Source organism: Pecten maximus, chromosome 1 (genome assembly GCF_902652985.1).
Source record: "Pecten maximus chromosome 1, xPecMax1.1, whole genome shotgun sequence".
NCBI lineage: Eukaryota > Metazoa > Mollusca > Bivalvia > Pectinida > Pectinidae > Pecten > Pecten maximus.
This window is the reverse complement of record NC_047015.1, coordinates 44,420,150-44,447,792: the sequence shown is the minus strand read 5'-3', so window position 1 is coordinate 44,447,792 and position 27,643 is coordinate 44,420,150. Positions and strand designations below refer to the sequence as shown.

General features: G+C 37.3%; 1 protein-coding gene across 1 annotated transcript in view; it reads right to left on the bottom strand.

The window, feature by feature from the left end:
* Window positions 1-27,643, bottom strand: part of LOC117334618 — a 73,511-nt gene that overhangs the window by 44,464 nt on the left and 1,404 nt on the right. The window lies entirely within an intron of this gene.

Sequence of the window (27,643 nt, the reverse complement as noted above, 5' to 3'; positions counted from 1 at the left end):
GTTTCGTTCTGTCAATGTTTTCGGATATTCGATTATCGGCATCTGTTTTACCGATGTTTCAGGAAAAGCAGTTTTTTTTCTATAAATATATTCGATTAATAAGCATCCGCTTATATTAGCTAAGAATGTGTTCTAACTATTTCCATTATCAGTGTCCGCATTTCGACGCCTTCTAATCATCGACGCTTTATCAGAAGTGTTATTACTGATAGCATTTCCACTTTGTCTTATATAAGGATTTATATGAAGTCAAACTGTCGACAACATGGTTTGTTAGGCTACATTTTTCTACAACCACTATCAAGGATTATGGAGTTCTGCTTTTTTTATATTCTGGCCGGTTATTTTAGCTCTGTTGGATTTTTTTCTCGCAATAAGATGATATCAAGCTACAACAATGTATATTGATATTATCATCTATGATACAATAATTAATCACAGTGGACGATCATACAGGATACCGGAGGCGTGGTACCTTTGCTGTTAATACCGTGTTGGTATTGGTTTATCCATCAGCGATGATAATGACACAGTCCTGGTAAATAGCTTCTACAATTGTTTAAATATCTCTTCCAGAAATAAAGCTCTCGATAAATTAATAAATAGCTTGTCAAATAAAAGTTTCAAACCACTTTCATTGTGTATCGATACGTATTTCCCAGAAGGCCAAGCTGTAGGTCATGTAGGCGCTTGATTACAACGGCACAGGAAGACACACGACAAACACCGCTGAGATACGGCACCAGCACAAAGGCATGGCATGACAACGAGAAAAAATCATGACCTTGAGCACAACAATTACACATTATTGTACATTAAAACCAGACGCTGTTATGAGGAGAAGGTAGTGCAATCGACTATAGCTAACTCGGGCCGAGAAGCTCCTTCGGAACCTCATTGGTGTACAGTAATTACATGTGTTAAGTCGATCTGTCGCCGCGCGTGCTGGTAGAGACGTCACCTATCAAACTATGTATCCAGGGGTCCATTACAAAGACTTGTAAGTGTCCATCACATTAATGAAAGTTTAATGTATGTCCCAATAAGATCGGTAACATGGGCACAGAGGAAAGTGCAAAGATCAATTACAACATCTCGGCTAATTCCGTCAAGTCTCGGATTGAATCCGACCCATCACGGAATCTGCCGAGATATTGCGGGCATAGATAACAGATTTAATGATTGTTCTCTTTCGACTTTGAAGACGTGTACATGGGTTCACGATGATTAATATCGCATTCAATCAATAAAAATGTTGATGGACGACAGGGCATACTATCAGGACTAACTGTGGTAGTGTTATCATATATGCACTGTACGTTATGCAACGAAAGCGGACGGACATCGAACTTAGCCAACCAATTTCTATATTAAAACTCTACATGTTCATTTGTATGTCTTTATTCGAATGAGTGATCTATTGTATGTAAAATGTCGCTGATTGACAGCGGGGAATAACGCCCAGCGATGAGTAATTCCATACATGCCTCCGTAGATAGCTATTATTCACACAGATAGAAAGTGGGGCAATGGCCAACAGCTATCAGTTGAGAAACTTAGAACCTTTCGTTGGATAATGATTCAGTTTCAAGTCCAGAAATACTGGTGGACTTGGAAAAAAACAAAAAACAAAAAACCAAAAAAAAACCCCGACAACTACATGCAAATGCCTCAGTGATCTGTATGAAACACTATAAGTAGTCGTGTCAGACCGGATTCCGACACGATATTTTCCTTGTCTTGTGTTGTGTTCGGATCTATTGGACACGGAGCCTTAAAATAGTTCAGCCAATTACTGGTAGCTGATATTCCATTATCCATAATCTGATTTCGTCACAGAAAAGAAATTGGTCCTGAGAGCAAATATCCCCTTGTATTTATATGGAAATGACAACAGAACATTGATGAGGTCTATCGGTCGGTGACGGACGTGACCACAACAAAGGGATTCTCTAGCTTATCCAATGTTCACACTGCAATCTCTACCCACAGTCGTCGTTCCTTACGGTTCACGTGGTGCCACATGGTAATGACGTCAGCAGAATGGCGGCACTTCATTGGTGTGCTTGTGCACCAATCAAAATTTCATTCAACCTCTTTTACCATTTATTCAGAATTGTAACTAATTACTTTCAATGAGCATTAATATTTATATCATATCAAAGTTATTTTCTGTAGCAGTAATCACATTTCCGACACCCCATATGGCGAATGGTTTATGGATGTAGAATGTTTGATTATTGGATTAAGATATAATACACGTAATTATATATCATACAGTAGAATCATTGAATTATATTTATTCATTAAGTCTAATTGTTTTGTCTCAGTTTATGGTCATGTGACCAACGTTAAGTTTTACATCTCATATGACACAGGTTAATGGCCCCAAAGTTTATAATTTTATCAACTGTACATTTTTTAAAATTTGTATCAAGTTTCCTGAACGGTCCATTGTTCTGCCTGAGACAATAGGATAAAATACTTTATTTATTGTTATGTTTTGAGGCATTTTACCTGAGATTAACAGATCGAGCTAAACCATGGTACTGTACATATTATCGGCCATATGAGAATGTTTCAAAGCCTTTTATAAAATTTAAGATGGAGCCAAGCTAAGGTTTATATCATCGGCCAAATGAGAATGTTTCAAAGCCTTTTATAAAATTTAAGATGGAGCCAAACTAAGGTTTATATCATCGGCCATATGAGAATGTTTCAAAGCCTTTTATAAAATTTGAGATCGAGCAAAGCCAAGGTATATATATAATTGGCCATATGAGAAGGTTTTAAAGCCTTTTATATACTCTCTGAGACACGGATTTATCAGATGTTACAGCTGCAGTGTGTATCAGTGTTTACATATTTGCGATATTTACACGCTTATAAATGTGGATGAAACACAACACGTTTTAAAATGCCTTCTGGGTCTTCAAGAGACTTGGTTTTATGACATCATATTTATTACATAAAGAACTATATCGAATGTGAATGACTGTCTGCTAATCCTCATGTCAGTAGTAAAAAGTACATGTCTGTGATCTCTCAGACCGAACATTACGTAAGATTCCAAACGTGGCCCATACAAACTTCGACAGTTTCCATCTAGTGATGTATTTGCTACAGAGAAAGTCATGCTCGACATCCCTGGGCTTCCGGCTCTTCATGTCATGTATATTGACTTTTATCTACAGAAGCGACGTAGCAAAGATTTGAACTTGTAATCAATAACTCTTTTACCGGACCATTGTTCCTCTAGCGTTTCACTGTTGCATCATGCTGTATTTGGTTATATGACAATGAGGCATATTTCAAGTGACAACACCATTGAAAATGAAAATGTTTTGTTTTCATCGTTGCTATAGTATCAACCGTTCCGTGATATATATTGATTGGTTTAGCCCTACTTCCGCCCTAGTCACAGTCTATTGTATTTTGTGTGTTTTCCATTTCAGTAGAAAGGACCAAGGGGATGCCAATATGTTCTGTTAGGTTATTCTAAATCAGGAGTCTATAGTATAAAAAATAGAAACATATTACCACATAGTAGCATGATAAGTGTATAATTATCACTTTTATTGTGAATGTTCCTTTTCTTGATAGTGACATACCTGCTTCCCAACTCTTCGGTAACAAAAGGCTTGTTCCCAATATCACGATTTCAGTGTACGTATTTTGGAGTGAAATCAACAATTGCTGATATCGTATGATGGCAAAGGCTTCATAGATAAAACAAATACAGTTACAATTTTGATATATGAAACAAGAATACACAAGCAAGCGTTCTTGCTACCTAAATTTCAGAATGTATGGTTAAAATGAGAGTCGTTATAACACTGTAATACCACCACTTTGTTTCAGCACCGTGTGCCTCAGTAGGACACATAGACCCCCATTTAATGTTTAAACCACTATCTATATAAATTTTGCCTGATCAAGACAATGTATACTACTAACCTCCGTCCATATCAATACACCAGAACCAGACCTTATCTATGTTTATATCATATCTGATGTGGTCAACGTATGTTAATTAGTAGATATTGATATTGTAATGTATCAAAAACCTGTGTCATATCGTATACCATTTCAAGAAAAAAAAGTGTTAACTTGTCAATGAATATTGAATCGTCTTGCACTGACCAATTGGGATAGGTTGGGTTTCTTCCTCTACTACATATTCTATTTAAATTGGCTTAAGCCAGTGTATATATTGGGACATTTTCCCATTAGAACGTCTTGTTTCTATAAACTGTAGACGGGATAGGGAAATCACAGCAGAAACAAAGTCCATTAGATTTACTGATCTCGATCGATAGAGGGGCTTGCTTCTAAAACAGAGCTGGCAACTTCCATGTAGATGAGTGAAACTATCAACCCGAAACCTAGCGGTACGTTCAGGGCCGATATACAGTGCAATTCACATATCTTGTTTGTCATGAATTGCTCCACCGAGTTCAATGTCGGACTGAATATTTATGGCACAAAATGACAATATCCTGATGGAAATTGTCGTTAAGTCCGTGAAGAATCCTTACAAGGCTTTGTTGGCAGTGAGTGAAGTTCAAGACACTGACTTGACCCTTAACATAGGGGGTGGAACCACTCGGTGATGAGCCATGTGTCAAACAAATACAACCACGTGATGGTGATGTAGTGCCAGACAGCTCTTCTCCCATACAAGTAACATATAGCAGGCTTACCATGCATTACCTTATGATATCCGGCACTAAAATGTCTATGTTTTACTTACTCGGTTTATTTCGGCCAATGACCGTCAACTAATAACGCGTCATGTCCAAATAACGTGAAAATTTCACATTCGAGTATATGATTGGGAATAGGGGAATTTAAACGAATCCTCAGTGTTTAAAATTGTTAGGAAGAAAATATTACGTATGTTGAAGTAAATTCTCCCTCTGGGGATAACCTAATATGGAGACCCGAAATCAATACTAATTAAAGAACTGCCTAATTGCTGTACATGACGCCCCGTTATTAAATAACGTTCCCGGTGCACATAAACATACTGGTGTAACTACAGCTCCAACGCCTGTTATGAAGCCTGCATGCTTTCAAATGCGCGTTGAATTGAGATTTATTGCCTGAAGTTTGACCTTTGATTTGAAAACTGTTTAGTATGCATGTTAATGCGATGACATAGCTACCACTAACATCAAACCAATCAACAATCTTAGCCACGTTTAGTTTATTCTACAGTGTTAATTAAGGTATTCCGACGCAGTAATTGAGACGACTGTGGCGGTTACACGATATTACAAGGATTGCAATATCGCTTTGAACAGTTCTGACGGCGTTCATTGACCAGACACGACTGTTTTTCTCTGTGTAATTTTAACATTTTGCAGAATATGGAAATAATTAATGCAACAATGAAAATGTGCCAATAAGCATATAATAAAAAAGCCCATAAAATGCATATGGCATATTTCAAAAAAATATTCTAGGCTAGTTTTGATATTAATATGTGTGTGGTCCTATTCAACATAGGGGCCGCGGTGGCCGAGTGGTTAATGTGTCCCGACACTTTATCACTAGCCCTCCATCTCTGTGTTGCGAGTTCGAAACCTACGTGGGGCAGTTGCCAGGTACTGACTGTAGGCCGGTGGTTTTTCTCCGGGTACTCCGGCTTTCCTCCACCTCCAAAACCTGGCACGTCCTTAAATGACCCTGGCTGTTAATAGGACGTTAAACAAAACAAACCAAACTATTCAACATTGGAATGCTTATTAACAATTTGATGGTAGATTAGTATATGATGCAATGGTGCCGAAAGATTTTATTACATTTTTATAATCTGTATTGTAAATGGTCTGGTATAGCAATATAGTTATTCACCCCGTATCCAGTATTATCTACGAATACCTTAAAATTAGAATATTTTAATATTCTAACAATCAAAAGTCTCTTTTCACGGTAAAGCCTGACGTAAAAAAAAAAAATCCGAAAATATTTTTTTTAATAAAACCATTAAAATTACAGATCTATAATGGGTTGTTGACTTTAATGTAAGTGTAATGTCAATGTAAACACGATGATAGAATAAATAACAATAAAATTAGAACATAACATTTGATAAATATCTATATTTCAGTCACACTAAGTAATACGTTTTGATACCAATATGATCTTGTACAGCTGACCAGAATGTTATTGTATACCGCCACGTATGTGTTTCTTAAACAAGAGGTTTTGCTTTCATGAAATGGAATTGATTCCAAGTTGACCTGTGTGACTGAGTTGGAAATGTTTCAAAGCGATATTGAATCATGTCCCAATTCATGCAATTTGTCTTTATAATATGAAAGCCAAAGCTCATGATACCGTTTTCTGTGCATGTTCTTCTAAGCACAAATGCCATCTTGTTTAAGATATCAGGAAATAATGAAAGAAGTCAGGTTGATCAATACCTCTTCTCGTGTAAATTTGACCGAACCGTTAAGATGTCTAAGTTCATCACTCAGAATCATGGACTTAGTTTTTTTTAACTGTTTAGACAAAATTGCTGGTGATGATATTTTCACTGTTAGACCTTCGAAACATTTGATGCTAAAATTGGTATTTCAAATAAGCTTTCAATTTTTCAAATTACAGGTAACAGAAATAGGTACTTTAGCATCATTAAACATGAACAAAATTTGAAAAAAAACCCAAATCAGCACAATTAGCCAAATCTAAACATTTAAATGCCATATTTTCAGAAGGTGAACACAAGCTGTTGAGATTAGCTAATGATATTTCCTACGTATTAAAAATAATCGTCAAGTTAAAAATGATTTTAACCCATACTGACTCATACAAACCCTTTTATGACATTTTAAGCCGAATCGCTGATTTCAATTTGATACAACGAACCCAGATTGGATAATTCTTCGAACCTATAGGTGTTGCTTGATATCCTGTTTAAAAATCACGACCAGAAAGACGCTTCATCCTAATCATTTGGGTGTTTGGGCACGTGCGCATGGTCCCCGCAAGTCAGCAGTCAAAAATATTGACTGGTCAACAGTCGAAAATACTTCATTTGCATTTACATAGAGAGTCAGGTAACAATTTTTGGCAAGACTGTGTTGTGTATTATTTGGTCTTAACTTACTATAGTGGTTTTTTTTTATATATCCATTATAACATAAGAGGTAGATATTGCACCTTAATGAGGGTTAACACTTATTTTTCTTTACTTCTTGACCTCTTAGAAAGCTTAAAAGACAGTCTCCAAACGTTCGATGTTGGCAGACATTTCCTCTGTTGTAATGTAGGTACCCAACTTTCCAAAAACGAATAAATACATTCTATTGCAATGATGTCCCTTGTTAGGCTATATTTTGAGTAAATTGACTGGACTAGCAAACTGGTTCAGAAATCGATAGAGATATTCTTACTTCATTGCTTTCTTCCTAACTATGTCAGCTTCACGAATATTCCTACAGCAAAATTGTCCAAGGGAAAGCATTACAGAATGAAAGGAAAGTTCCTTGACTAAAGTGTCCCCCCTGAAATCCAAAAGTAGTATCCCATGGAAACTGTTAACTTAAGGAATTTCCTAGTAATGCTTGCTACAAGTTTCAAAATCCGAGACTTCCTGCTTATAGAGGGAGGACAATCTAGTAAGTCGTGCTACTTTCCGCTGTGCTGATCCAGCTTCTTTCATTCCCATCAGCCATATCATACTTCACACTCGTAAATACTACACAATAGTAAAGTTTTGTCAAATTTAAACAGTCACTCTTTTATGCCAAGCATGATATTTTGAACTACCTGGTACTCGATGAAGTAAGTATACTTATTTATTTTGAACTACCTGGTACTCGATGACGTGATTATTTATGTATTAAGTATTTATTTTGAACTACCTGGTACTCGATGAAGTTTAAGTAGTTATTTTGAACTACTTGGTACTCGATTAAGTGATAATTTATGTATCAGGTATCTATTTTAGTTTCGATCCTCTACACTATACGTGTAATTTTAGCCGAGACAGATAAACAAGAGTTAGAGTCTTTGGGTCCGTGATGTAGTTCATAACAGCCAACGCTACTGGGGATTCAACGAAATTAAGAAACCTTATTTACAGTCAAATCTGTTTTAATGTGCGGAACTGTCTGCTAATCACTCGAAATCCGGATCAATGTCTGCAAAACCCTTATTTTGTGTAAATTAATCGGAAATTATAAAAATAAAAAAAAATAAGGTGAGCGTCCTTTTGGTCATTATGTTACAAACCTGTTTAGATTCTGCAGCATAACGCAATTTAAAGGCCGAGGCTGTAGGAAAGTCATTGAACTAATCTGGTATTAACACTGATGTTCATCACACCCTAAGGATAAAACTCCTGAATTCATATTGATTAGCAACCAATTTCCAAATTTTTGTTTGACCAAATTGATATTTTCCATCTAAAATATATTTTTTAAATAAACAAAAAAGAAATGAAAATCCGATAGCATTTGAGTTTGTGTTGCACAGTCAGCATCAGAGAGAGAGTAAGCATTTCGCTTTAATCATCGATAGAAATAAATGTGGTCATTTACATGTATAATCAACTGATCTAAGACACCTAATGGAATGTAGGAAGGCACTTTATATTATCAATGTGGTCTATGAGTCTGAATAAGGTGATGTCCTTATCAGACACCAGTAACAATTACCTGCAGGTACTGATCCGTAAGGGGCGACTAACTTTGGGATCTTATCTTTTTCTCTTCTTTTTGAACAATGTTCTTTTTAATGTCTCCCATGAGACAGACTCTCATTTGGCCTTTAGGTGAGTGTTCGCCCCTTTCATGAAGGCTTCGGGCCCTGTCCCCCGGTGGAGACACACCAGAGTCTCAAAAATGGTAGTTACAACTCCTTCTAACCACTCAGCATTGTGAGAGCAAGACTGCAGGTTTGCCCGTTGTCAGTGTAATGTAACCGGGTGGGGTGTATTGCCGGGTGTCTTTGACAGTATGCTTCAGTGAGGTAGCACTATGAATTCGGCATTAAGTCCTCACCGCACCACAATTACAATACGCGTGCAACTCGCACACACGGTAGACCGTCCTTAAATGACCAGATATATTAATAGGACTAACGCCCTAACAATGAAAACCCAGACCCAATTTCACCACCCCCACACCAAACATTCCCCACCCCCACACCAAACATTCGCGTACTAATAACAAGTTCACGCGAATATTACAACTCTAGGTAGATAAAATCGATATGTTGCGACAGAACTATTAAAAAATAGTTGTTTTTTTTTACAATTTCGGAATGATTTTATCAGAACAGAATCTTCCCAAAAATGAAATATTTTTGACAGTATAAATAAAACAAGCTTGTCATACATTACACCAATGCCAATTTTGGAATTCATCATTCTGTTCAATACTACGGTATCAACAGCGTCGTCTGACAGGCTTTCGACTACAAATCGACATGGGAATAAATGAAGGAGTAGACGTTTGGTGGCGAGCGCCCCATGACAGCAGTCATTGCTAACAGTCCTACAAGAATTTTAGCTTCTAAGATGTCTTTCCTAATCAGACCGGAATGTGTAATAGATGGAAATGACAAGGTCAATTACGACGTGTCGGACGCCGAGGGGCAGGAATCGTGCGGTACTTCATCGACAGTATACAAAAGCAGTTCTTAGCAAAATGTCCATTCCGTGTTGTGAAGTCTAAACAAGGATTGTCTGATCTATTTATATTGGATAGGGGTTTCGAATGAGTTGTTTGAATAGAAACAGACACATAATTTAGATGATATAATCAGCACCATAGAATTAGCTACAGTATTTTTGTACCCTTTATCGTTTCCGAAGGCATTATAATTACATTGCCTTGAATATAGAAACTAACAACAGGAATGACCAACTCGTTGGTGTGACTGAGCCGTATAAATGATGGCGATGGTGACCCAGGACGTGGTAGGCCTTTCCTGATAGGCTGTAGGCGGTCTCGAGGCGGTGAATGACATGTGAACCAAGGTCCATAAACCGTACTTATTAGCACCAACACAACAAAATATCTGCCACTCACGGTGGAATTATCAGCCTTCAATACAATGCATTATCACACCATTAGTGAATCGCTATACAATTTACAGCTATGTACGTACTCAATGAATAGTCCACGTGGGAATTAGAGTGCCGATATATCATAGTCATATATAAAACATGTATAGTGTAAGTGGTATATGGAATCTGATTTGTGCCAAGTTTCCACTATCATTTCAGTCTCGTGAGTTTGGATGACGTTTAAAGGCAAAAACATATAATTTGTATTTTCATTTTCGCTGATCAATTTTCTTCTTTTTTTTTTTAAATGCGACGTATGTTGGTATATTTCACACCATTGCCATATAAATGCGTAACTAATAGGAAAAGCATCCCATTGTGGTGTGATACCACGTTTATTACAGACTACATACACTGAGGCACTAGTTTGTGTGATGGCCTATGTCACGTGTATCACAAACTGTACATGCGCAAACGTATTCACGTGATGTACTGTGTCACAAATTGCGCATGCGCAAACGTTTAATGTCAGGCCCTGTGGCATATGTGTAAAACACTGCGCATGCGCAAACGAATCCGATTTCCAATTTCGTATGTGCAGTTGCCCATGTGTGACCCAACAAATACACATTGTTTCTCAGGATAAAATCAGAAATGAAACATTTCAATACAGTCGCCACCCTCGTTGTACGAATAAACATAATAGAACATACCTTGGTGTAATAGGGTTAGTATTGGAAAGGTTTACCAGATTGTGATTTCGTTAATTATCGAACATAATTATGTTGAAGGTAACACACTTGTCTTTACATGACTTATATCATCAACGCTTCAAAGCTGTCCATGAATACGTGTAGATTATCTAACAAACTAGGCCATGGTTTTGCTGTCGTTACGATCTAGAGCACACCCGCTATAAAGTAACTTCCAGCCTGTTGTACTGCAGTTATTGTCCTTAAATATTTATACCTACATTGATATCCAGTACCGTCAAACCAGCATAAACCCAGGACAATTTAAACATCGTTATAATGAATACTGTATGGGCTGATGAGGTAGGCAGCACTAAAATCTACCCGGGTGCTGTTAATAAACTCCCACCTTCATTTTGACTTTTAAAAAATCTTAACGCCATCCTGGCGGTATTAGTTCCGAGTCTAATAATAACGGGTCTCGCGTGTCTCTTTTATACTAAAACTCCTGTATCGATATCATCATCGCCGTCATCGCCATGTAAATCGTCGAAGCGTGATGACGTTTGCTAACTGTACTTTTCCCCCACAGGAGATTCCATAGCCTTAAAACTTGTTTGGTTTGTGATCAGCTTTTAACATTCCTGGATTTTACGATCATTGAAATGATAAAGGTAAACATAGCCATAAATGAATCACCTAAATGCTCCCATCCACAGCAAAATGAACAATAATGATTCAACAGAGGTTTTTATCAATGACAATAGTCACGCGGTTATCAACTCGTTAATGGATCAATAGTCAACGTCACGTCTCATTGAATTGTCTATGAAATTGGATGAAGCCATTTTGTCAAATCCTCATCGTAACATTTCGGCAAATTCCGTATCTTTTTTATTTACCAATCAACAGTTACGGTCTCCCCTGTGCTCGAGAAGCATGTGTGTAGTGTATGCGTGTGATTTTAGAGGTTGTGATATGTTCTTGTGGAGGACTGACAGCTATATGTCATATGCTGTGTGTATGTAACCAATTAACTACCTTCTACAAAGTCCTTTTCAGAACCTAAATTGTTATTTCAACTTCAGTAAATGTATCAGAGAATCTGTCATGGTGTAATATAGGACAACTGGAAATTGACTCCTTGGCCAAACTGTGAATTATTCAACAAATAAGAAGGTTAAAGTTCATTGTTAAAACGTATTAAAACAATACATGTAGTGAGGTTTTAAACTAATCCGAACGCCTAGGCACGAACTGGATAGTTTCAAAGGTTATTTACATTAGTAATATAGTTCAAAGGTTATGTACATTAGTAGTATAGGTCAAAGATCATTTCCATAAGTAGTATAGTTCAAAGGTTATTTACATTCATAGTATAGTTCAAAGGTTATTTACATTAGTAATATAGGTCAAAGGTTATTTACATTTGTAGTATAGTTCAAAGGTTATTTACATTAGTAGTATAGTTCAAAGGTTATTTACATTAGTAATATAGTTCAAAGGTTATGTACATTAGTAGTATAGTTCAAAGGTTATTTACATTAGTAATATAGTTCAAAGGTTATGTACATTAGTAATATAGGTCAAAGGTCATTTCCATAAGTAGCATAATTCAAAGGTTATTTACATTAGTAGTATAGTTCAAAGATCATTTCCATAAGTAGTATAGTTCAAAGTTTATTTACATTCATATTATAGTTCAAAGGTTATTTACATTAGAAGTGTAGTGCAAAGGCCATTTCCATAAGTAGTATAGTTCAATGGTTATTTACATTAGTAGGATAGGTCAAAGGTTATTTACATTAGTAGGATAGGTCAAAGGTTATTTACATAGAAGTAGAGTTCAAAGGACATTTACATTAGTAATATAGTTCAAATATCATTTACATTAGTAGTATAGGTCAAAGATCATTTACATAAGTAGTATAGTTCAAAGATCATTTACATTAGTAGTATAGGTCAAAGGTTATTTACATTAGAAGTATAGTTCAAAGGACATTTACATAAATAGTAAAATTCAAATATCATTAATAATAGCAATATAGTTCAAAGGTTATTTACATTAGTAGTATAGTTCAAAGGTTATTTACATTAGTAGTATAGCTTATTACCTATTCACCTGCATCACTAATGGAGTGAGTAATGATATTTCTTGTAGAAAATCACTATATCCAAGAGGAATTGAAATACAATCGATGAAATATTATGAAACATGAAACCACTATCAGCTAATATAATGAGTACACTTGTCCATATTTAGTGTTTACAAACACAAAGAGTCTGTTTGTCTTGTAGATATCTCGTTCTTCGCGGTATTAGATTCTGTCTGTGCGCTTATTTGATTAGTACCGCTTTGAAGGATTTGAATAGAATTAAGCACCGAGAAAAAGGATTCGGTACAACATACCTCTCATAGCTGAAACCATAGCAGTTGTACCGAACAGACTCGGAGCCAATATGGCGCGAGACAACGCAGTCTTAGTTCGGCATGTACATGTTGTAGGTCAAACTAATTTCCAATACATCGACGGTTATATATTTTATTTTTATTTTTCTGAAAAAAAAAAATCCTCCAGTCCGATATGCTGTATGAGAATGTTTTGGAGACGAGATCTCGCGATAGTTGTATGCTACTGATCAAATGAGATCGCCTCGAGACTCGGCCAATCTTCCATCTTTATGATCCTGAGTATGCAATAAAGCTTCTAGTCGGACTGTGATTTTCGTGTAGCAGTTCTAGTTGCAAGCTGTCCCATATAGATTCAATTCGATGACCGCATATCCGAGACTTGTGTGGTATCGACCGGCAGGAAATTTTCAAACAGAACGTGCAAACCTAATTGTAGGGTGTATGACCGCCTAAAGCGTACTATAACAACCGTTGTTTAGTGTGTGGCCTTTATACCAGCAATTCCTTAGTGTGTTTGACCTCCGAACATCCACCGTGATACTATAGTAGCTGTTAAGTATGTTTGAAGGCTCAGAGTACATTGTGTAAGAACTTTACACCCGAACAATGGTTTTCGTGTAACAAGCTGGCATGTATAGAGAGTAGTCAATGACCACATATCCGCTATCACTTGGTCTCAACCTCCAAGTGGGGCACTTGCCTGGTACTGACCGTATTCCGGCTATTGTTCTCCGGGTACTACGGCTTTCCCCCACCTCAAAAAACTGGCATGTCCGACACTTCTGCTTTATCGGAACTTTATAATGAACAAAGTCCGTATGTAATGCAGCAGAACTAATTCAAATGACAAACAAATGCAATACGCATGTATGTATGGTGGATGTTAGAGACTTTCTCTGCACTTACGGTGCCTTTTCGCTTTGTCTCTTCGTAAAAACACCGTTTGATTGAATAAAACCAAAGAGCAAAGAGCGCCATTTACTTTTTAACCTTTCTTTTTCGTCTGCATTATGTTGTTGTACCTGCTATAAATGGAAAAAATCCAAACAATGCCATTTCAGGTAAAATGGGCGTTTTGCCCTTTCACTATTTCTTCACTGAAAAAAAGAAGACACGAATTTTTCTTCTTAGTTTAGGAACATCGTTTTAGTTTAATGGAATGATGGATTTAGCTTTTAAACAATCAAGCTGGATTTCTATAAGGGGACACCGTGAAGGGGACGGACAACTGGTCTTATTGGCCACCAAATAAATCAGACGGAACGACCTCTACTTATTTACCTAATATCTTTAAAAGTATTTCACTAAGGTTGTCTCAGAAATAAGTCGTTTTATGACAAACATGTATCAGACAAGTATTTGATAATGATGACGAACAGTATTGATCAATCATGGACAGATGTGGATGAATATGTGGTGATATGAGCCGGATGAAGGGAAATTGAAAGCGTGCTAAATGCCATCAAGATGAAACGATATGCATTCGCCAAACATATTTGGCATTTGTTAAGAGTTTTTCAAGACGTTACAAATATAGTATCGTCATAGATCACGTGTTAAATTGACTTTCTCTTTTATTCAAACAGGCAAATCAATGTCCTAGATCAAATAATATACATATATATATCAATTATGGTCACGCCCTCGGTCAATTTGTGATTCTACCAGGTCAGTACAACACCATATTGACCGAACCAAAGCTCTTACATTTTTATATCAGATATGAATCTTGTTTCCAAACGAGTGGAATTACATTATATTCATCTTGATAACATGAAATTTACATTGAGACACTGTGACGTAATCGCAATATTAGCTCGGCGTGTCTAAAAATAGAAATATCAGGTTAATGCCATAAAATATTAACCTCCACGCGACCATGTTTTAGCCAATGAGCATTGACGAAATCGGACAATATATCATATTATACAATTATAGCCTTTCGATAATGTCGATACATGGTTTTATTAACCTGAAAACATATTAACCGAGAACGAAGTCCAGCGTTGTTTTTTTAGGTAGTAAAATCATATACTGTATTGACCGAATTAAAAAGGGTATCATAGTTTTATTATAAAATCACTGTTTTGATTTTTAATAATCTCTCAATGAGTGCAAATAACACTTGTACATGTAAGTATAGAGACTGTGATTTGTGAAGCATTTGTAAATATTTAATGATATCTTTTAACTACCACCCAACCAAAAGTAATCTTATACATGAACATATATTTAAAACACTTATTCTTAAGATAATTCAATATTCCAACAGTCAAAGTTATTGCTGGTTATGTTTCAAAAGATTTGTTTACGCTGTTGGACAATACCAAGGGAAAGTATTTCATAATTAATCTATTTTTAGAAACACCAAGTCGACCAGCATTTTTTACCAGGTTTTTATTTGCATGGCCGGTCAATATAACTTTTTATCGGGAATCGCGTGACACTAATTTAGTCAATCAGCAAATGTGAACAATATGATTTTATAATAAATATACATACATTCTAGTACAGTAGTTCTCAGCGTTTGTCAGTATTAAAACGCCACAACGATTTCTTCCAGCCACAAACTTCCATTGTTCTTTACATTATCTATTGTAATAACATATAGTCTGGTTTATAGTTCATGAATATCAAACCAGCTATATCGTCTTCGTATCGTGTGACATTAATTATAAGTTTCTAAAGCTTTTCACAGGGCAGACAATGTACATATATATAAATTACTTCGTTTGTTCCTGCAACCCAAATGAGTGTGTGAAAAATTCAACAGGTCTGTCTGAATCGTCGACGCGTTATTCAATTAATGATTAGCAAGTCGAAAGAGGTGTCTTAAAAAGAGATGTGACTAGACTTACAGAGGTGACTAGACTTTGCCAGCTGTTACTAGACCCTTACAGAGGTGACAAAACTTTGCCAGCTGTTACTAGACCCTTACAGAGGTGACTAGACTGTGACAGCTGTTACTAGACCCTGACAGAGGTGACAAGACTTTGACAGTTGTTACTAGACCCTTACAGAGGTGACTAGACTTTGAAAGCTGTTACTAGACCCTAACAGAGGTGACTATACTTTGAAAGCTGTTACTAGACCCTGACAGAGGTGACAAAACTTTGACAGCTGTTACTAACCTCTGACAGAGGTGACTAGACTTTGACAGCTGTTACTAGACCCTGACAGAGGTGACTAGACTTTGACAGCTGTTACTAGACCCTTACAGAGGTGACTAGACTTTGAAAGCTGTTACTAGACCCTGACAGAGGTGACTAGACTTTGAAAGCTGTTACTAGACCCTTACAGAGGTGACTAGACTTTGAAAGCTGTTACTAGACCCTAACATAGGTTGCCAATCATTGACAGCTGGACATAAGACGTTGATAGAGGTTGCTATTACTTAGCAACTAGGGGTTTGGCTATTAATCAATGTAAAATGATAGAAATAATTCCGGTTTAACACAGATTTTAAATCCTTGAAAACAGCAGTTTATTTTTCTTAAATTTTTTGTGATATTTGACAGAGGCTCTTAACAATATGCCAATGCTTTCAATTTTTCAGTTTTTGCCAGGAGCTGATATTCTCTGATTATGGTCCTTGGCCTTAATCAGAAATTCATTACATCATCGTCAATGTGTACAACCAGGAAAGCATGGAATGATTTCTACCTGGAAAACGTTTAATTCAGTGGCTTCCAAAATCTTCTCCGGATCACGAGGAATATTTACAAATGACTACAAATGCACCCCCCTCCCCCCTCCCCCCCCCCCCCCCCCCCCCCCCCCCAACTCCCCCCTTATCCAAGAAGAAAACCAAAATCGAAAACGATTCAAGGTAGCCTTTTCAAAATCCAAAAGTATTGCATTAGTGAAAAACTTAAAATAAACAAGAAAAATAAAAATGAGAGCATCAATGTTATTAAACTATTAAAGCACAACGTTGAATTCTAGATCTAGGGTGGTCTGGAATATGTTAAACGGAAAACAACTTCCTCGATCATCACTAAAACAATACGAGAGATTAATGACACAAGCCTTGAAACAGATGAAGCGATGAACACTACACTGTACAGGAAGAAACAGAAAGCACCAAATAAGGAAATCGACCCCAATAAATCGTCGGACAGAACCCGACAACATCCGTCCAGCCTTCCTCTCTAACTCCATCGAGACATTAATACAAGTAATATCCATCATATTCAACAAGCCCACGCTCAACGAGGCAAGTCAGGAAACAGATGGAAACTAGTACACGATGCCCCGTCCATACGAAGTGCTTGAGGTATTCTCCTGACGTTACCGACAAAACGTCTAACGTGCCCTCTACGATTCCCCCACAGGCATTAATAACAGTCATCATAAAACATTTGGACAAAAAGGATTTGTTTGCAGTTCACAATCACGGTTTATGAATAAAAAAAATCACAACGCTACATGGCTGTGGGGTATTGAAGACTGGACAAGCGGATGACGACAGAAAGAACGTTAAAGTAATCTACCTAAATTTCTGTAAGACCGCTTCTTCACGAAATTAAACATCGAGTTACCGGTATAGATAAGCTTTTGGCTTGGACCGATTGTTTATCAGCGGCCTTCCAACAATCTCCTCGTGGCGAAATGTGTCTCACAAGAACGTTCCCGGAAAGACTATTTCAAAGATGCGTCGGAAGTCCTAAATTGCATAATCAATTTTGTGGAAAATTCATTATAAGGCTACGGTTCTCTGACATGTATAAGTCACTAACTTTTCACCAACACAGGAATGGTCTCCCTTTGTATCGAAAATTTAGGACAAAACGTCACAAAAGGAGAATTGTTGAAACGCAAAAGAAAACAAGACTGATATTGATATTTAACCAGTATTATGGCTAGTGCATTAGGAATACCGAGGGATCAGACACATTAAACTTCTCAATTTTCTAATTGGCATGATAATGGGAATTTTTGTTCGACGCAGAATTTCTAGATGACTTGATCAGATCAGGCCTTCCTTCAACGCGCCAGTCCTTCTCGACAACTACTTATAGTGTTGGTAGCCTTTACAGTACTATATAAGATTACCCGTCATAACACCAGATCATCGTACTACACAAACGGATAGTCCCAGACCAAGTCGAGCCAAACACACTGTAAATTATGTATAAGTCACCATGCTATTTTGTGGAAGTGGCTGCAATGACTTGGTTAATATAATCAGGAAGAATGGCCTAGCAGACCGTGACAGGCGCACAGCTTCACAGAAATTGTATTGGAAGCTTGTCCTTGGCTGCCAGACTGATGTCATTGTAATTGTTTGACTTCACATCCGTTCTTCGTTTATAATTTAGAGATATTAGAAAATACTTAGTGCGCATTTTAATTGAACTGCTGCCAACATTTATTCAGAAAAAAATCAACAATCTCGATGGGAAACACTGCATCCTTGTGTCAGGGATTACATTGTCAGAATAATTCTGTTGAATTTATTTTATTACTAATTCCGAAATGAGTTTTGAATCTAATCAGCGGTGTAATGCATATCATGATATCATGGTCGCCAGATGTCTTTGTGATTATCATACTTTTTACACAGCCGATCGGAGTTCGATTTCCCGATCGGACGTGAAAAAGTCCTAGGCTACCTTTGTACTCAGGGTTTCATCCGGGCAAAAAATTGGCATCAAACCAACGTTTTATATAGTCTCGGCTCCAGGATAGTTTTACAACCTGAGGTTAAAAAACACTGATACTGTTATTCAAAATATGAAAATAACCATCTATACGGACGCGGGTAAAATGGATGCAACAAGTTTTTGATCGCCTGTGTGTCTCCAAGCAGAAGCCACGTAAACTTATCCCCAGTTCGTCGAGAGGCTCCTCCACATTAGTCGCCTCTTGTACTTTCGTTACACGTATCATACCCCAACACTATAAGTTAATGATATCAAGATGTTCAAGCACTGTAATCTTCATACCACCGACATTAATTGGTGGCAATTAAAGTGTAAAATAACTTATCCTTCAACTGCCCATTTTTGTTATAATATCCATAAGATATTCGACATTGATTAGAAAGAAAATAAATAGTTGCATTGCTGAGTCCGACTCTAAAGTTACGCCGTAGTGGTAAAATGATTAGATTCTGTCTACGTTACATCAAAGGATTACCACTAAACATTGTCTAGAGTGGACTGCTGTTCAAATTGTCCTTCGACGCCAGTAATGGCTCTGGCAACTGTCCACAACTGATTTAAAAATCACACTCCATCAATGATACGTTACCATAACAGTCAAAACATTTTGAGCGCAGAAAAAGTCCCATGTCAGCCATGAAATTGAGATTTATCTGTTAAAAACTACAAGAAAATTCAATAAACGATGCTCTCGGGAGGCGAAATATTCTATTTATCTCTTCGGATCTCCTGGCTGTGGTTTTTTCTCTTCTTCTGTTTTCCTGTATCTGGTGTCTGTTGGGAACGTATGTTTCCTGTATCTTCTTTTTGCTTGGAACTTCTGTTTCCTGTATTTTGTGTCTGTGGATAACCTTTATCTTATACTGTATATGGTAAATCCCATGTATCTTATACTGTTAATGGTAAATCCCATGAATCTTATACTGTATATGGTAAATCCCATGTATCTTATATTGTATATGGTAAATCCCATGTATCTTATACTGTATATGGTAATTCTCATATACCTTATACATGTATTGTATATTGTAATTCCCATATACTTATATTGTATTTGGTAATTCCAATATACCTAAATTGTATTTGGTAATTCCAATATACCTTATATTGTATTTGATAATTCCCATAAACTTACATTGTATTTGGTAATTCCAATATACCTTATATTGTATTTGGTAATTCCAATATACCTAAATTGTATTTGGTAATTCCCATATACCTTATACTGTATATTGTAATTCCCACATACCTTATATTGTATATTGTAATTCCCATATACCTTATATTGTATAGTGTAATTCCCACATATCTTATATAACATTTGGTAATGCTATTACACCTTATATTGTATTTGGTAATTCTCATATACCTTATGATTTATTTGGTAATTCCCCTATACCTTATATTGTATAGTGTAATTCCCACATATCTTATATAACATTTGGTAATGCTATTACAACTTATATTGTAATTGGTAATTCCTGTCCATTTCTTGCATATTACGACTATTAGTATCTCTTTGTTCAACGTAAAAGAGAATCAGATTTAAGTAAATGGACTGTGACTCGTTTGTTATTCAGTACCCATATCTAAAACGACTGTCATTTCAAAAACACGTGCTAATTTACCTCCAGACACAGAGAAATCTTTCTGAGACTAACGTCGTTTGAATTGCCAAATATTATTATCAATACTTCCTAATGACCTTAAACGTGGATATTTCTGAGCAATTGTGAAGTGTTTCAGGCAGGAGACCAGCTTAGTCGGATACGTTATAGCAGCCCGAAGACCATCGGATCTGTTTACTTCAACGACAAAATGGCACGAAAGTAAAATAATTCTAGCATCAGGATTAGTAGGGCTACTGACCATGGCCTAATCTTGATTCATTTCTAATCGATTTGTATAAATCCGCAGTGAATATCATTGACGGAAATCACATTAAGCGAACACAAGTTACGTCCGGAGTAGCCCCATCCGCATATCAACTTGGCTGTAACAAGGGCGTTTAATCCCTAAAAATAAACGGGAAATATGTAACAGAGCTATCTATCTCGGGTCACACGCATTTCCTCTTCGATTGATTCTAATGAAAAATTCACGAAAATATTAATACTAGAAAATGTAGTATACACTCATAACCCATGGAATATCGAGATTGTCATTTGATGTAAAGAATCCCAGAAAATGGGAGGAAATCTCCCAAGTTCACATCAAAGTATGCACAATATTACACATGGAGAAGAACAAACAATTACCATTGCAGTAACAGACAGTTCTCATATTGTTCCTTCCATGCAACGATCAATTTATCTTTCAGCTACACGTGATTGATTGGCAAATAGTCCGGGGTCAAAGTTAAAAGGCCGTTCTATAAGGATCAGAATCTCATCAATGCAGAGGACTCGTCCAATATAGGACAGGCCGCAATCATACCACACTTATATGGAATAAGACTGAATGCTGCTCTTACAGAAATCCAATAAGATGTCAGCGAACCAGGACTTACTAGGAAGAGTTATTTTGACATTATGAAGAAAGTTTAAGGTTCACAGTCAAGAAGATCTAACCAGGGAGACGTATAGTGATCCCTGTTTCGTGATGTAGCTGTGTATAATGGATAACACAAAGTATACGTAAGGTATCACGTATATTTGAGTTTATAAGATTCTATATCAGTGTCTAACTACTGTATAGTGAGTGTCTAACTACTGTACAATCCGTGTCTAACTACTGTACAGTCCGTGTCTAACTACTGTACAGTCCGTGTCTAACTACTGTACAGTCCGTGTCTAACTACTGTACAGTCCGTGTCTAACTACTGCACAGTCCGTGTCTAACTACTGCACAGTCCGTGTCTAACTACTGTACAGTCCGTGTCTAACTACTGTACAGTCCGTGTCTAACTACTGCACAGTCCGTGTCTAACTACTGCACAGTCCGTGTCTAACTACTGTATAGTGAGTGTCTAACTACTGTACAGTCCGTACCTAACTACTGTACAGTCCGTGTCTAACTACTGTACAGTCCGTGTCTAACTACTGTACAGTCCGTGTCTAACTACGGTACAGTCCGTGTCTAACTACTGTACAGTCCGTGTCTAACTACTGTATAGTGAGTGTCTAACTACTGTACAGTCCGTGTCTAACTAATGTACAGTCCGTGCCTAACTACTGTACAGTCCGTGTCTAACTACTGCACAGTCCGTGTCTAACTACTGCACAGTCCGTGTCTAACTACTGTACAGTCCGTGTCTAACTACTGTACAATCAGTGTCTAACTACTGTACAGTCCGTGTCTAACTACTGTACAGTCCGTGTCTAACTACTGTACAGTCCGTGTCTAACTAATATACAGTCCGAGCCTAACTACTGTACAGTCCGTGTCTAACTACTGTACAGTCCGTGTCTAACTAATGTACAGTCCGTGTCTAACTACTGTACAGTCCGTGTCTAACTACTGTACAGTCTGTGTCTAACTACTGTACAGTCCGTGTCTAACTACTGTACAATCAGTGTCTAAACTACTGTACAATCAGTGTCTAACTACTGTACAATCAGTGTCTAACTACTGTACAGTCCGTGTCTAACTAATGTACAGTCCGTGCCTAACTACTGTACAGTCCGTGTCTAACTACTGTACAGTCCGTGTCTAACTACTGTACAGTCCGTGTCTAACTACTGTACCATCAGTGTCTAACTACCGTACAGTCCGTGTCTAACTACTGTACAGTCCGTGTCTAACTACGGTACAGTCCGTGTCTAACTACTGTACCATCAGTGTCTAACTACCGTACAGTCCGTGTCTAACTACCGTACAGTCCGTGTCTAACTACGGTACAGTCCGTGTCTAACTACTGTACAGTCCGTGTCTAACTACTGTACAGTCCGTGTCTAACTACTGTACAATCAGTGACTAACTACTGTACAGTCCGTGTCTAACTACTGTACAATCCGTGCCTAACTACTGTACAGTCCGTGCCTAACTACTGTACAATCCGTGTCTAACTACTGTACAGTCCGCGTCTAACTACTGTACAGTCCGCGTCTAACTACTGTACAGTCCGCGTCTAACTACTACACAGTCCGTGTCTAACTACTGTACAGTCCGTGACTAACTAATGTACAGTCCGTGTCTAACTACCGTACAGACAAAGCCTCACCTAATGACATGTGGCGACAAACATTTGAATATAATCGAGTTAACGTCACCAACTTCATTATTTTCCAATGATTACATATATTACCTAAACAATGCATAACTGATGCCGAACTGATGCTGAACTATAACAATGATAAAGTGATATTTTATTTCGTTTACAACGACAACAAAACATGTTACATTCCAACAATCATCCACTGATTATCTGGTTTCTTATGGAGCTCCCGATCGATTGAAACCGTTACATAAGCATTACAGAGAAATCCAAGAAATTTTCATCGAAAGATATTTATAACAATAAAGCGTGCTCCTACTTCTAAAACGATCTTTAAGCCTTCTGATCCAAGACTTACTGCTAAATAGAACTGTTACATGCTCTATCGACGTAGAGATCTAGACATAGCATGTAAAAAACAACCATAGAAAAAAGCTGGTAAGATATTCATGGCGGTGTTGACCAGTAGGCAAATTTAACCGGCTGTCTGGGCGTAAAAGTCGAGACGAGAGACCACAGAACCAAACACGGCTATACAACAGTCAAGTACAGTGAGACAGGACAAATAGGTCTGTGACGTTCAAAACCACAACGAAATCCAAATTGGCTAGTCTAGAGGGTTACAATTCTTATACGAAATTTATAACAGTTTAGTTGTTACTAGTACATTTGGCGAAAGTGGATTTTGAATAACTCCAATGATCTTTATAAATCATCCGCCCCTAAGGAACTTATTTCCATCAAAAGGTTTGATTTTTCAACTATTTACACCATCATCCTGATTCCAAACGTACAGAACGCCTGCGATTTCTGTTAATGAAAGATTTCCTTTCCAAGAAAGGCGAACGATGTTATAGGTACATAGTTGGGAACGATACGGGAGCATATTTAGTGCAGCGAAGATGAAATTGTGAAATGATTGAATTTCTGATCGACAACATCTTTATTGAGTTTTTGAAACACGCATGGAAATAAACTGTGGCCCTGTTGGCTTCATTGTTTTTGTTGTATAAGAGACCGGTTGTATTGATTAGCTTTTCATCGGAGGTAACAGAGACCTCGCAAAATCCTTCACTTATAGGTATATTGAAGTATGCTATCATTGAATAACAAAAAGCTGCATTGACCATGCCAATCAGATATACCGTGTAGAGCTCGAAATCAAGAACACTACACCAGCCGCTTAACTCGATCTTTACTTACAAGGTAGCCAACAGGCACAGCTTACATTTAAGCTGCACGATGAGCATTATGATTACAATTAACCCAGTGCTAATTTTTCCATTTCTTGATAGCAGCATCCCTGCATCCTGTACCTACGGTATTGACATGTCTCAGTTGATTCGATACTCAAAGGCGTATTACCATTTTCACGATTTCCGTGACAGATAGCGACTACTAACGGAAAAATTAACAATACAAGGTTTCGAGAGAAACAGGTTTATGAAGACCAAGGGAAGTTTAATGGTCGACACCATAATCCTATTTGGAAATATTCTACTTCCGCATGCGATATGAAGTCAGACGTGCTCGACTCTTGTTGATATGCCAGTGGTTCCGTTGTCACCACCCTAAGTCTCAGTTAACCTGAATTTGACATAGATTTGTATGGCGGGTGTCGATTAAGAAGTATAAGACTATGGCCCGTCCAGGAGTGGGGAAAGACACAGGGCCTTACACTAGGGACGCCCCAAATACATGTAGACTGTAACAAATCCTCAAGTCCCTGTGGGGAAAGATTGCGCCTGCTGTTTGTCACTACATTTCGTAAGAGGCGACTAATTGTTGGTCGCTCCCTACAGGGTCGGGGGCTGTTTTTCCTTCTGAGCATTGAACTTCCAGGACTGACGATATGCACCAGGAAGGTAATGGTATCAATGGATCTTGTTAATTGTCCACATGAAGGAAAGATGGAAAGAATCAATTTAATCATTTTTGTATTAATGTGAACACGAAAAACATTTTAGATTCTCATTATATGTCACTAATCATAAAACTTTTATTTATCTATTTTGTAACCTTTATTTAGCTTACAACAATTGCGAAATAAGTACCCGGAGAAAAGCCACATGGTCGGTAATGTGACCCAATGCCTTTTCACGTCCGATCGGGGAATCGAACCCAGGCCGCCTAGGTGAAAGGCAAGTGTGTTTCCAGTGTTACTAACGGGCCATCCGACTATCTATAGAGCATTAGAGGTGGCAAGCAATGTAACGACAACCCTCGTGGACACCATTATATATTTCTAGATGATCGTTACGTTAGATTCAATTAAAGTAGCGATGATCGTCTACGCATACGATTAATTTCACGAAGGTTCAACAACAATAAAAAGTTCATATCGGAATGTTGAAAAGAAATAGTGTAATGTCATTTTTGCCAGGTAAGATAGTGATGGCAACATCCCGTCACTAATACTATTGTATACAATGTAGTGATTGTAACATCTCGTCACCAATACTATTGTATACAATGTAGTGATGGTAACATCCCGTCACTAATACTATTGTATACAATGTAGTGATGGTAACATCCCGTCACTAATACTATTGTATACAATGTAGTGATGGTAACATCCCGTCACTAATACTATTGTATACAATGTAGTGATTGTAACGTCCCTTCACCAATACTATTGTATACAATGTAGTGATGGTAACATCCCGTCACCAATACTATTGTATACAATGTAGTGATGGTAACATCCCGTCACCAATACTATTGTATACAATGTAGTGATGGTAACATCCCGTCACCAATACTATTGTATACAATGTAGTGATGGTAACATCCCGTCACCAATACTATTGTATACAATGTAGTGATGGTAACATCCCGTCACCAATACTATTGTATACAATGTAGTGATGGTAACATCCCGTCACCAATACTATTGTATACAATGTAGTGATGGTAACATCCCGTCACCAATACTATTGTATACAATGTAGTGATGGTAACATTCCGTCACCAACACTATTGTATACAATGTAGTGATTGTAACATCTCGTCACCAACACTATTGTATACAATGTAGTGATGGTAACATCCCGTCACTAATACTATTGTATACAATGTAGTGATGGTAACATTCCGTCACTAATACTATTGTATACAATGTAGTGATGGTAACATCCCGTCACCAATACTATTGTATACAATGTAGTGATGGTAACATCCCGTCACTAATACTATTGTATACAATGTAGTGATGGTAACATCCCGTCACCAATACTATTGTATACAATGTAGTGATGGTAACATCCCGTCACCAATACTATTGTATACCATGTAGTGATGGTAACATCCCGTCACCAATACTATTGTATACAATGTAGTGATGGTAACATCCCGTCACTAATACTATTGTATACAATGTAGTGATGGTAACATCCCGTCACCAATACTATTGTATACCATGTAGTGATGGTAACATCCCGTCACCAATACTATTGTTTACAATGTAGTGATGGTAACATCCCGTCACCAATACTATTGTATACAATGTAGTGATGGTAACATCCCGTCACCAATACTATTGTATACCATGTAGTGATGGTAACATCCCGTCACCAATACTATTGTATACAATGTAGTGATGGTAACATCCCGTCACCAACACTATTGTATACAATGTAGTGATGGTAACATCCCGTCACCAATACTATTGTATACAATGTAGTGATGGTAACATCCCGTCACCAATACTATTGTATACAATGTAGTGATGGTAACATCCCGTCACCAATACTATTGTATACAATGTAGTGATGGTAACATCCCGTCACCAATACTATTGTATACAATGTAGTGATGGTAACATCCCGTCACCAATACTATTGTATACAATGTAGTGATGGTAACATCCCGTCACCAATACTATTGTATACAATGTAGTGATGGTAACATCCCGTCACCAATACTATTGTATACAATGTAGTGATGGTAACATCCCGTCACCAATACTATTGTATACAATGTAGTGATGGTAACATCCCGTCACTAATACTATTGTATACAATGTAGTGATGGTAACATCCCGTCACCAATACTATTGTATACAATGTAGTGATGGTAACATCCCGTCACCAATACTATTGTATACAATGTAGTGATGGTAACATCCCGTCACTAATACTATTGTATACAATGTAGTGATGGTAACATCTCGTCACTAATACTATTGTATACAATGTAGTGATGGTAACATCCCGTCACTAATACTATTGTATACAATGTAGTGATGGTAACATCTCGTCACTGATACTATTGTATACAATGTAGTGATGGTAACATCCCGTCACCAACACTATTGTATACAATGTAGTGATGGTAACATCCCGTCACCAATACTATTGTATACAATGTAGTGATGGTAACATCCCGTCACCAACACTATTGTATACAATGTAGTGATGGTAACATCCCGTCACTGATACTATTGTATACAATGTAGTGATGGTAAACATTGTAGTATACAATGTAGTGATGGTAACATCCCGTCACTAATACTATTGTATACAATGTAGTGATGGTAAACATTGTAGTATACAATGTAGTGATGGTAAACATTGTAGTATACAATGTAGTGATGGTAACATCCCGTCACTAATACTATTGTATACAATGTAGTGATGGTAACATCCCGTCACCAGTACTATTGTATACAATGTAGTGATGGTAACATCCCGT